This window comes from Lipotes vexillifer, unplaced genomic scaffold (assembly GCF_000442215.2).
Source record: "Lipotes vexillifer unplaced genomic scaffold, Lipotes_vexillifer_v1.1 scaffold788, whole genome shotgun sequence".
Classification (NCBI taxonomy): domain Eukaryota; kingdom Metazoa; phylum Chordata; class Mammalia; order Artiodactyla; family Lipotidae; genus Lipotes; species Lipotes vexillifer.
The window spans coordinates 2,336,397-2,347,627 of record NW_006791862.1 but is presented as its reverse complement, the minus strand read 5'-3'; the positions used below and the strand labels follow the sequence as shown (position 1 = coordinate 2,347,627).

General features: G+C 48.5%; 1 protein-coding gene across 3 annotated transcripts in view; it reads right to left on the bottom strand.

Annotated features, from left to right (window-relative positions):
• BCAS3 (BCAS3 microtubule associated cell migration factor) overlaps nt 1–11,231 on the bottom strand; it is a 592,536-nt gene that overhangs the window by 28,399 nt on the left and 552,906 nt on the right. The window lies entirely within an intron of this gene.

Below are 11,231 nucleotides of genomic sequence, written 5' to 3'. Positions count from 1 at the left end.
ATCTTCCCGGACCGGGGCACGAACCCGTGTCCCCTGCATCGGCAGGCGGACCCTCAACCACTGCGCCACCAGGGAAGCCCTAAAGATTCATTTTTAAAACGGGTTACATAGCTTACATTTTTTTTTTTTTAAAAAGCATTCTAAGTCACTATACCCTATCACCTATACCAAATGTCCTCAGAAAGGTTATGTCCCAAGATCCAACGGCAAGTTTGTGGCAGGCTTGGTTCAAGAACTCAGATCTTCCGATGGCTCAGGCTAGAACTCATTCTGCTCCACCACATACAGTCCCCCAGCTGCCCCAGGACATGTGCACCACTGGGGCACCATTTGCAGGATGGCAGCACGAGACTTGGGTGATAGCGTCTTCAGCAAAGACCCTTCCTCGATCTGAAGCTGCTTCCCAATTCCAAAAAGTACACGGTGCTCTGCTGAATGCCAAGGTTAGATTTTACATGCAAGATCACTTCAAAGGCTAAATTTAAGTTCCTCTCCTTTATTATACAGCAAGTCTTCTGTGAAAGCTTATTTCATCCACTCTCTCTTGGAAGGAGATTATAGTCATGCTCTGTTGCTTCAAGCACATACCGTTTCCCTAGTGATTAGGTAACTGAATCCACTGCATTTATTGGGCTTGGTTCCTGCCAGCACCAGGAAGATGGGGAAAAAAATGCAAATGCCAATGTTTCCCAAAGTTAAAAGTACACCACCACACACTCTTTTTATCAGGTCTTGCTTCTCCTCTTTGATCAGCCGTCAGAAACTATCTTCCCTCGGCAGTCAGGACTGAGCAGCGTCAGGGCACACTCTCTGCCAATGACAGGTGGTAATAGAGAGGGTGCGAGCCCCAGCCCCGGCAGGCGGCCCTGCCTCTGATAATGGCCAAAGCACTGAGGTGATAACCGTTCGTAAACACTCCGACAGTCGGTGATTCCATACATCAGCAAAGAGGGCCAGATAATCCTGAGCTCTCCTGACCAGACAAAGGCCCTTGGCCAGCCCGCTGGGATTTCTATGTGTGGCAAGGGTCACTCCTGGTTCCTGGATGTCATCAGCCAAGTTTGGCTTTGATTTATCTCTTGCCTAACTGGAGGGTAGCTTCCTGGTGCCGGGGTAATGGGCAGCGTCTACAAATGCATCTCCGCAAGAAGAGGCCCACCTTGGGAGTGGGTTGCTGGGGATCAGCCTGTCAGGTGGGACTCAGGGACGGGGAGCTGCCCTATACCACCTTCTCCCTCCATCAGGTAGGGTCAGGCGGTGGGTCTGGGGAGCCAGGCGCTGGGCAGTGGGGGAGAGGTGCTCTGAGTGTCAGCCCTCTAAGGGCCTGGGCTGTGCTAGCGTTGCCCTGGAGCCCGCACTCAACCGGCATCAGCCCGACTCAAAGGTGCCCAGTCCCCAAGGACACACAAGGACTGAAGACACACAGTGGACTGTTGATTCCAGTGCCCACTCACTAAGTGATGTGAGGCAAGTCCCTCCATCTCTTTTTTCCACCTCTGGGGTAGAGCTAGTAAATCTTTGCCCTGTCTCAAAGGAGGGAGGCGGTCGAGTGAGGTTCCTGCCGGGAGTCTGAGCTCTCCTCTAGCGCCGCCCCGCTCTTAGTTGACAAGATCAAGAGCTACAGCACCAGCGTTCCTGGTCTGCCTGGGGTCTGCCCGGGAAGCCTATGCTCAGTAATTTCCAGAAGAGGATATCAACAATAAAACGTGGGCACTCCTCCACCCTGTGCGCTCAGGGCCGGGGTGGCAATTTTTTTTTTTTTTTTAATGGACAGAGACATCCCGGAGCCTGGGGAAGGGAAGAGAATGATCTCACTTCACAGGAGCAGGGTGCCCGCCTCTAGAAAGGCGCTCAGTCAAGGATTGTACGTACTGTGTTTAGAGGTCAGGGCAGGTAAGCTGACAGCAGGGCCAAGAGGTGTATCAGAAGCCAAAGCAGGAAGGAAACAAAACAATCCAGCAAGATGTTATAGCAAGAAGCGTGCAGGTAAGAGGCCCGGTCCATGAGAGAGGGTAAAGGCCAGAGGAGTATGTAATATTGTAAGGGACAGAGTGACAGTATACAGGAGAAAAGGATCATGAGCTAGTGTTATAGTGGAGAATGGAAACAGAAACACAGGCTCTAACACATATTACTTGTATGCGTGTAGCTCTGGGCAAGCCCTTTACCTTTCTGAGCCTCTGCTTCCTCATCCATAAAAATGGAAAAACAATACAATCTTATAGGGGTGTTATGGGGCTTGCATTAGATAAATAGCATATAGTGAGAGCTCTGCACATAAGGGGTAATGCTCGTGTATATGTTAATAATAACAAATATGTACAACTTTATACCACTTGAAGCGTCATCATAAATGTTGACTATCACAATGATCCTGAAAGGCAAGATGGGTACCACTCCAATTTATGGGAGAGGAGCTGGAAGCTCAGAGAGATTCAGTGGCTTGTTCAAAGTCTCTAAGTGACAGATCTGGAACACAAGCTCCTAACTCTCATCTTGGAGATCATTCTATCAGCTGCATCTGGAGCTGCAGCTGGAGAACTGGAGAACTGTTATAGGGAGAAATCACCTCTATCTTTCCTAACTTGTTCTGAGAACTCCTGTCACCTTCGACCTCGGCCTTTTAAAAATCTTTCCCACACCCAACCAGCCCAAGTTTCTTGGAGTATCCTGGTAAACGCCGACGAGTCATCCTGTCTGTTGGATGGCACACAGGAGAAAAGAAAAATTGACATAAGATCTAATCTGTTCTCTCTTAGCACGGGTACTGCGAGGAAGCTGTGAGTAGGAGGCTGGGGATACAAAAAGTGCTCAGCAAAGGAGCATTTGGTCATTTCGACAGTCCTGAGAGGTCACAGAGAGCACGCCATCAGTGGTCCTGCTTACAGTGCTAGAGGGAGTCCCAGCAATGCCCCCCTTCCTGTCCATCCTTCCACCCCTGCCAGTGCAGATGAGGGCAGCAAAGGAGCTCACGAGGTCTCCTCGTCTTGGAGGGAGAAAAGGGCTGCAGGTGTGTGCTTGTGCCAGCAGGGGCTGGGGTTAGAGGCTAAGCCCTTGGAGAGTGAGGTCACCTCTGGGCTCTTAGGCAACTGCACATCTTGTCAGCGTGATCGGCACCGCTATCATTCATCTGGCCAGCCTAGAGACACTCCATCAGATGGGCTGGCCCTTTGAGCCCCATTACGGGGGAAAGGGTCAGTTTCAAGGGGGAGAAGACACTTAGCGCAGGCTGCTTGCAAAGAGCACAAAGTATATGTACTTAGCAACAAAGATCTTTAGCTGAAGCAATGCTCTGCTGTTTACCAAGCCCTCTCACGTTTATGATTTCGGTTCACTCACACATTCATCAAATATGGATTAGTGTCCACTGTGATATGAGTCAAGCCCCGTGCGGAGGGATGGGAATACAAAGTGAGAAAGAAAGGAAAAAATAGCTCAAGGTCCACAAAACTCCGGGAAGCAGCAATGGTCACCATTTTACAGATCTGCATTTTTCTGAGACTGAGGGACGTGAGACAACTTACGGTCACCGGTCCTAAGTGCGACAGTCTTCCCATGTTGCTCCCTGGGGACCCCTTCCTTCAGGGCTGCCTCCCACCCCGCTATTCTCTGAATATATTTTCTAAGATTCAGTTCAGGTCTCATTGGCTCAACGAAACCTTGTTATAACGATGATCTAAGTTATCATGAGCACTCTTCTGCAAAGTCTGACTGTACGCGAAGTTCTTCACCTCTTGGGATGAAGCTGGTGAAAGCTATAAACTTACCCCCAAAACGTGTACTGGCAAACATGAAATGATACGAGCAGTTTCAGGGTGTTGAGGGATGCCTCTGAAGCCCATCCTCAGATCCCAGGTTAGTGAGATCAGTGTCCTGGTGTTCTTCCCACACTGCCTTCTATGATTCTCATGATCTGCTCCTCAACCTAGTTTAGAAGCTGCTTGAGGACATGGATTCCTCCACAAGCCATAAATCTGTAATAAGCGCCGGACTTTGTGCATTGTGCTTGCTCCAAACATGTTTATTGACTGATTATGAACATCTGAGAAATCTGACAGTCACTCTGGAGTCAGTACCCTTTGGGTGCATTGTCCCAGAGACGAAACATCTAGGGCCAGGGCTGGGAGGCGGAGATGGAGGGAAGCAGAAAACGGAGCTAAAATTAAATAAGAGGAAGGAGACAGATTGTAAGTGAGCAGAAAACAATGTTGCGATATCATTCTACTACCCCCTGGACACTTATTTTACAGGTGAGATTCTGGGAATTGGAAGAACCCAAACAATCTGCCTTGGATGACACAGAGAGCCAGGTTCATACAGGTGAGCTTCCCGAATCCTGCTTCCCAGCTTGGCATCCTGCGTTACACTCTCTCCCCAGAGGGGAAATGGGTCAGGTTCTCGGGTTTCACAAACGCATTAAAGGCATGCCATGACAGCTGGTGAGCCAGCAAGCTCCAGGGGGACGTGAGTGGCACACGTGCTCTGTCTTTTGTGCACCACTGTCAAGGCGCAGGGAAGCCCAGCGGTGGAGGCAGCATGGGGGAGGTGGGATGCTCCTCTGAGCTGATAGTGTCTAATCACACCCTCGCTATTTAGGAGATTGTGGCTCAGCCTCCGCTTTGCATCCATTAGGTTCAGCCCAGGGTTTGGATGCTGATGAGAGCCTGTTGATCAGATTTCCAGCCACCAGGGAGGCCAGGTACCAAGAGCAAAACTTGTCATTAAACAACGCTCTTCAAGACAGAAGCCTTCCTGGGTGAGAGTTTGTGATGATAATGATGTCCATGATAACTAAGAAATGATCCCAGGCATGATAAGCGCGGCCATTGGAGAGTGTCCCCACCTGATCTGCAAACTAGGTCACCAAACTGAGCTTGAGACTGGCGCTTTCTCTGTGCTTATATGAACGGGTTGGTTCATATAAGCACAGACTGAGGACATTAGCTTTGTGGTTATTAGATGTGGCCACAGGCATGTTTCACTATCTCAACATGTGCTATGTCATGGCTAACACACATGGGAGAGGGAGACTGAGAGCATATGAGGACCCCGTCTGTCCCTCTCAATCCTTTACGTTGGTTCCCAAGACAACCGTAACCCACATCCACAGACGTAGTACAGAGCAAAGAGGCCTAGACCCCAGCAATCTTTTATGACTCCGACTATCTAATGCTCACCAAACTTGTGACCGTGTACCATGTTTGTCCCATTTTTGTCCCATAGGCATCCGCTTGGCTGCGGGGTTTCGATTTGGCGGTTAGGTAATTAAAGGATCTACTATTCCAGTTCAGAAGTAAACTTAGCAATAGAAAGCAAAGGTACCAGCAAAGTACAGAAACACCCTTAGCTAATGGTGGCAAGCGAGGAGATGCTGGCGAGCCAGAGGTGGTGATGCCACATCTGTCCTCACAGGCCCTCGGGGCCACTAGTGGGAAGGAATTAGTCACTGTTCATCAGAGGTCCATGAACAGACTACCATGTGGGGCATGTCAAAGGCGCCTGAGACAGGGAAAAGGAATTCAACAGTAACTGAGACACTAAGAATTTATGTGCTATTTAAAATAGCCATTTGACAACAATTTTAACTGCAATATATGATCACAACTCATACTTTAAAGCTTAGGATATAGATTACAAATCCAGACATCCAGGCTATAATTGGAATTCTCCCATTAACTTTTCTGGTTACTCTAGGTCTTAATTTCCCCACTTACCCCATGGAGAATAAATGAGCAACTCTCATTTAAGGGGTTTGCTAATATTTTCAATGTAATGAACGGTAATGCACTAACAGAGCAATGGTGACATGATGTTTGAGGTTCCTAGGGTATCCAAGGGTACCAAATTTCATTTTCTATGAACCAGTTCCATAATCAAGCAGCCACCCTGTAAAGGACTCTTGGCTGGAAGAAGCAAGGAAGGATTCTCCCGTGGAGACTTTGGTGGAAGCGTGATGCTGCTGACACCTTGATTTTGAACTTCTGGCCCCCAGAAATATGAGAGAATAAATTTCTGTTGTTCTAAGTTACCAAGTTTGTAGTAATTTGTTACGGCGGCCCTAGGAAAATGATACACCTATAAAACAGGGAAATGAATGTTTGCCTTCCAGGGCTGTCATGAGCATCTGATCAGATAGTACATGAAAGAGTGCTTTGTAAAACTGCACGGGGCCACTCCAACACAGAGGACTACCCCAGGGCTCTGTGAGCAGCTCTTCTTAGGGGCAGTGGGATTCTGTGACGGGCTTAGAAAGTGAGTAGGGACACCTCTAGGCCAGAAGACAAGCAGCTTGAGGAGGATACTGGCTGGGAAACAGTCACATCAGCTCCCAGTCTGGGCAACTCCATCATGAAAGCTGAGTGGTTCTGTGTCATTACATAGCCAGAGCCTTTGATAGGGAGTTACAGCATCTACGTTGGGTATGTATCCTCCACTTCTCTGATGACGACTGCAGAGGGCCCAGGAGAGCAGGGGAGGTGGTGTCTTAGCTCTGAGGTCAGGTCCCTCACATTTCCTGATCTCCCCACATCAGAGGGTGGGGATAGGTAGGACATTTCTGTTCCCTAAATTCCTTAATGAATAAACAGAATCGTACTCAACACAGGTAAGGATGAAATGAAATAGACTGTTGCTAATGGGAATATTATTGGTATAAACTATCTAAAGGGCAACTTGGCAATATGTATAAAGAGCCTTTTAAAAACATGAAAGGCCACTTCTAGGAACCTAACCCAACCTAACCCTAATCTAAGATGCCAACAACCTTCATGCATAAAGATGCTCACTGCTACCTGAATGCAGCCTTACAATAGGGTATTTGTTAAGTAAATTATGCTTCATGGTAGCAGTAGAATATGAGGTAGTCTTGAAAAATGATACTTATAACAGGAGAAATTCTATAAGACATGATGTTAAATTATTTGGGATTAACAGACATACACTATTATATATAAAATAGATAAACAATAAGGACCTACTGTATAGCACAGGGAACTCTACTCAGTATCTTGTAATACCCTACAATGGAAAAGAATCTGAAAAAGAATACATATGTATATATAAAAATATGTAAATTTATATCTACATAAATATATATATATATATATATATATATATATATATATAACTGAATCACTCTGCTGTACACCTGAAACATTGTAAATGAGCTATACTTCAATTTTTGAAAAAATAAAACAAATTTGTACAGTTAGTATTACTGAACGATGTAAAGAAAGCATTAAAAAAAAAAAACGTTTTAGGGCTTCCCTGGTGGCGCAGTGGTTGAGAGTCCGCCTGCCGATGCAGGGGACACGGGTTCGTGCCCCGGTCCGGGAAGGTCCCACGTGCCGCGGAGCGGCTGGGCCCGTGAGCCATGGCCGCTGAACCTGCGCGTCCGGAGCCTGTGCTCCGCGGCGGGAGAGGCCACAGCAGTGAGAGGCCCGCGTACCGCAAAAAACAAACAAACAAACATAAACATTTTAAAAGAGTCATGACAAAATGTTATTAACCATGGTTGCCTCTGGGCAGTTGGGTTATATATGGACCTCTTCTGTTACTTTAAACCTTTCTGTGTGTTTCTTATAACTTCCGTAATCAGCATAAAGCAAACCAACAAACACTAAGAAAAAATTGGAGAGAAAAAAATGCCTATGGCAGAAACAGTCATGCTGGGACCTGGATCACAGGTGGGCCTGTGAAAAGCATTGGCGGGGAAGCCCTGACTCTGCTGAGCTGACTCCCTCGCCAAGCTCTGTGCTTGACTCAGCCAGGGCAGGTGAGCCTGTGGCTCCAGGGCCCATATTTGACTTTTCTCCCAGTGGCCGTGGTTGGCTGCGTGTGATGTTGACCCATCCCTGTGTACATTTGGCATATTTCTTATTAATTCATATCAGGAATGTGCACCAACTTGTGTGTGAGAAATGGCAGAAACAATTCCACCTCTGTACAAATTTCATACATCAGATCAGAAAGGGCAGGTAGAGCAACTCTGGAAGGAGCCGATTTTTACATCAAGTCCCATTCCTGTCACCTTTGCCCCCACCCTGCACTGCCCCCCACACTCCCACTATCCTTTGGATAAACAGGACACAGCTTCCTAGGAGACACCCTTCCATGACTGTCAAGGAAGGTCTGAGCCCCTCACGCGTCATTAGGAGGTCACTGAGCAGGGCCCTGCCTTTTGCCTGGGAGCCCGAGAAATCAGTCATCACTGCAGGTCCCAGGGGAGTTACCACTGGCTTCACACTCAGACCAGACCTGAAGGTGCCTCAAACAGGAGAGCTTTCTGAGTCAGGTGGACATGGGCATTTCCCAGACAGGATCCCAGAGACCCTTTCCTCCTCTGCTTGAAACGTGGCACAATCAAGATTTCTCCCCGTCTAGGTGAGAAGAGAAGAATCATTTTGCAGCTAGGCTAACCCTTCAGCATGCTTGGCCTGCTTCTGAGGGTGCAGAGGAAGTTTACACACAGCCCTCTGTCATAGGATTTCTATGGTAAGGCTCAGAATACACTGCAAGACACACGGTATCCTCGGAAACCTAACAACTCCTTGAATGGAAAAACTTCATGGAACTGTTACCTCTCAATACAGGTAAGCACACAAACTAGGTTTTCCAGGACAGTCCTGATTCCACATAATTAGTTCTGTGATCAGATCAGGTATCAGAAAAGGCAAGAGAATGGACATTTGTCAAGTGTCTATTTTGAGCCAGGCACAGCCACTTCACGTGCATTACCCCATAGGAATCACCCCAACAAGTCTGATGTTGGTATCAATATTCCCATTTTACAGATCAAGAAACTGAGGCAGAGAGACACAACATTTTTGCTCAAGGTGACAATATCAAGGGTATGGTCAGGATTCTGATTCTAGTTTCATCTGCCTCCAAAGCCTGTACTTTCCCCATGAAAATCCAGGCTGAATTTTGATTTTGAAAATATGGCTGCAGGACCAGGAAGGGGGTTTTCAGCTCAGTCTTCCCAGTCTGGAATTATAAAGTGGTTCTTGCCATTCAGCTGTGGTGGGGTGGGGGCAGCAACCCAACTAAAACCCTGTGTTTGCCTTAAAAGAGATTACAGTGCTCCACAAATAAGCCAAATTTGAGACTCTCAACTGAGGAGAACTTTGAAGTCTGAAACCTGGGGCTAAGATGTCCTCTGTTTGTATTAATTAAAGAAGATGTTTCAAAACCATCAGATTCATCACAACCGGATTTCAGATGTGAAACCCAGTGTACACACAGACGAGCATGGCTTGCCCTTTTGGGTTATTTTCGCTCCTCCCTGAGGATCTGCACTTCCTCAGATGAGACCGCTCTGCTTCCCGGTCTGGCTGAGGTGAGTGGAGGCCCAACTTTACAGGCCTGGGCCCTGCTGGCCTCAGGAGTTTTCAAAGGCCAGAGAGAGATGAGTGGGCAAAGTGGGTCCTGCTGCCATTTGCTCCTCTAAGCTCCCGGGGCAGTGGCTGTGGGGAAAGGGAGGGACCGGGACCCACCCTGTGCCGAAGGAGGGTCCTGGATGTGCATATATGGGCCTCAGAGCTGACTGGTTTGATACCCTGCCCATTTCTGGTTTTATTATTCTGGTAGACACCTAACTCTGTGGCCTTGAAAATGGCACCCCCAGCTTGGGCAATAGGCATTTCCATTTGTAATGTGTGGTCAGCCTTCTACCAATCTCTGCCATCAAAACCCATCAGTACTCACTCCACGGGGTAAACCTGAACCAGATTTTCCGCCGCAGGCATCTTGGGATGAAGATCTGGGCCTGGCCTGCCATTCTGACGTGGGGTCTATTATATAACAGGATCTCTACTTTCCAGGCCCTTCCAAAGAAGTTGTTCGGCAGAGACTTGGCCTCAGGGCCTGCAAGGAGCAAGATGAAAACCAGCACTCTTTGGACAGTGCGGGACCTCCACTGGAGCTGGGGTGCCTGGGGATGCTTTCCATCGGGCGTGGAGGTTGAGGTTGGTGGAGGACAACCCACACTAGGGAAGGCGGGGGGCGGGGAGGTCTGAGCACAAAAATGAAAGCAAGGATGTTCCTCACGTGGGGCTGTGAGTCAACTCCACTGGAGCAGGAAGTCTCTCATGAAGAAATAACAGCTCACATAATTTCACAGAATCACTGCATTATCTTCACACAGTTATTTCACTTTGATTCTAGGATCACAGCAATCTGTACCGTAGGCAGGACAGACACTGTCGACTCCATTTTACAGAGGAGGATACTGAGGGTCAGGGAGGGTCTATGACTTGCCTCAGTCACCTTAGTTTCTTGCCTCACAGGGTAGCTGTGGAACCATCTGTGAAGGTCCTCGGTGGACAGACCAACACACTTCAGAAATATCATCGTGGCTGCCTGCGGTGGGCACAGAAGTGGGATCAAAGCGTGGACTGGTGACTCGCCTTGCTGAAAGCTTGGCTAGTGCTTGGCTTGGGTCCCTTGTCCTACAGGGACCTCCTTGACTTCTGGCCTGGCAGCCCATGGGGGAGGGGGTGGGGCTCAGCTTGGTATCACTCGAATTTATCCCACAAGGTGTGCTTGGGGCTTGTTCTGCACCTGAAACAGTGGGGTGCCCAGGAACTGTCATTTCCTGCCTTGACATGTCCAAGTATTTGTTTAGCCCTGGCTGGTGACGCTGACTAGCCGCCCAGGCATGGAAACAAAGGAGGATGTAGGGAAAAGTTGAGCCGCTGCAGGAACACACAGGGGGGAGCACTGAGGCGTAGAAATCTTCACAGTGAAAATAATCCCTTACACTCACACTGCCTTACCCTTCACAAGGTGCTTTCACAGGCCTTTCTCCCCTTAATCCTCACAACACCCCTAGGGAGGAAGGCAAAGCAACTATTACTAGTCCCCGTTCCACAGCTGACGAAGTAAGTGCAGGGAGTTAAGTGGGGGGCAGAGCATAGACTGGGGAACCCCATCCTGTGCTCCACACCTGTGCTACTCAAAGTGTGGGCCCCCAACCAGCAGCAGCAGGAAGCCCGTTAGAAATGGAGCCTCTCAGGCCCCACCTGAGAGGTGAATGAATCAGGATCTGCGTTTAAGTCGGATCCCCAGGGGATCCGTGTGCGCAATAAAGCTGGAGACTGCTGCTGACACCGCCCTCCGCTCCCCTTGTCCTGTCCCACCAAACATTCTTAGAGTATATCTGCTTCTATCTACTCATTTCAAGACAAGGAAATTGGTCCAGGGAGGGGACGGGTCCTGGCCCCTGACGGCAG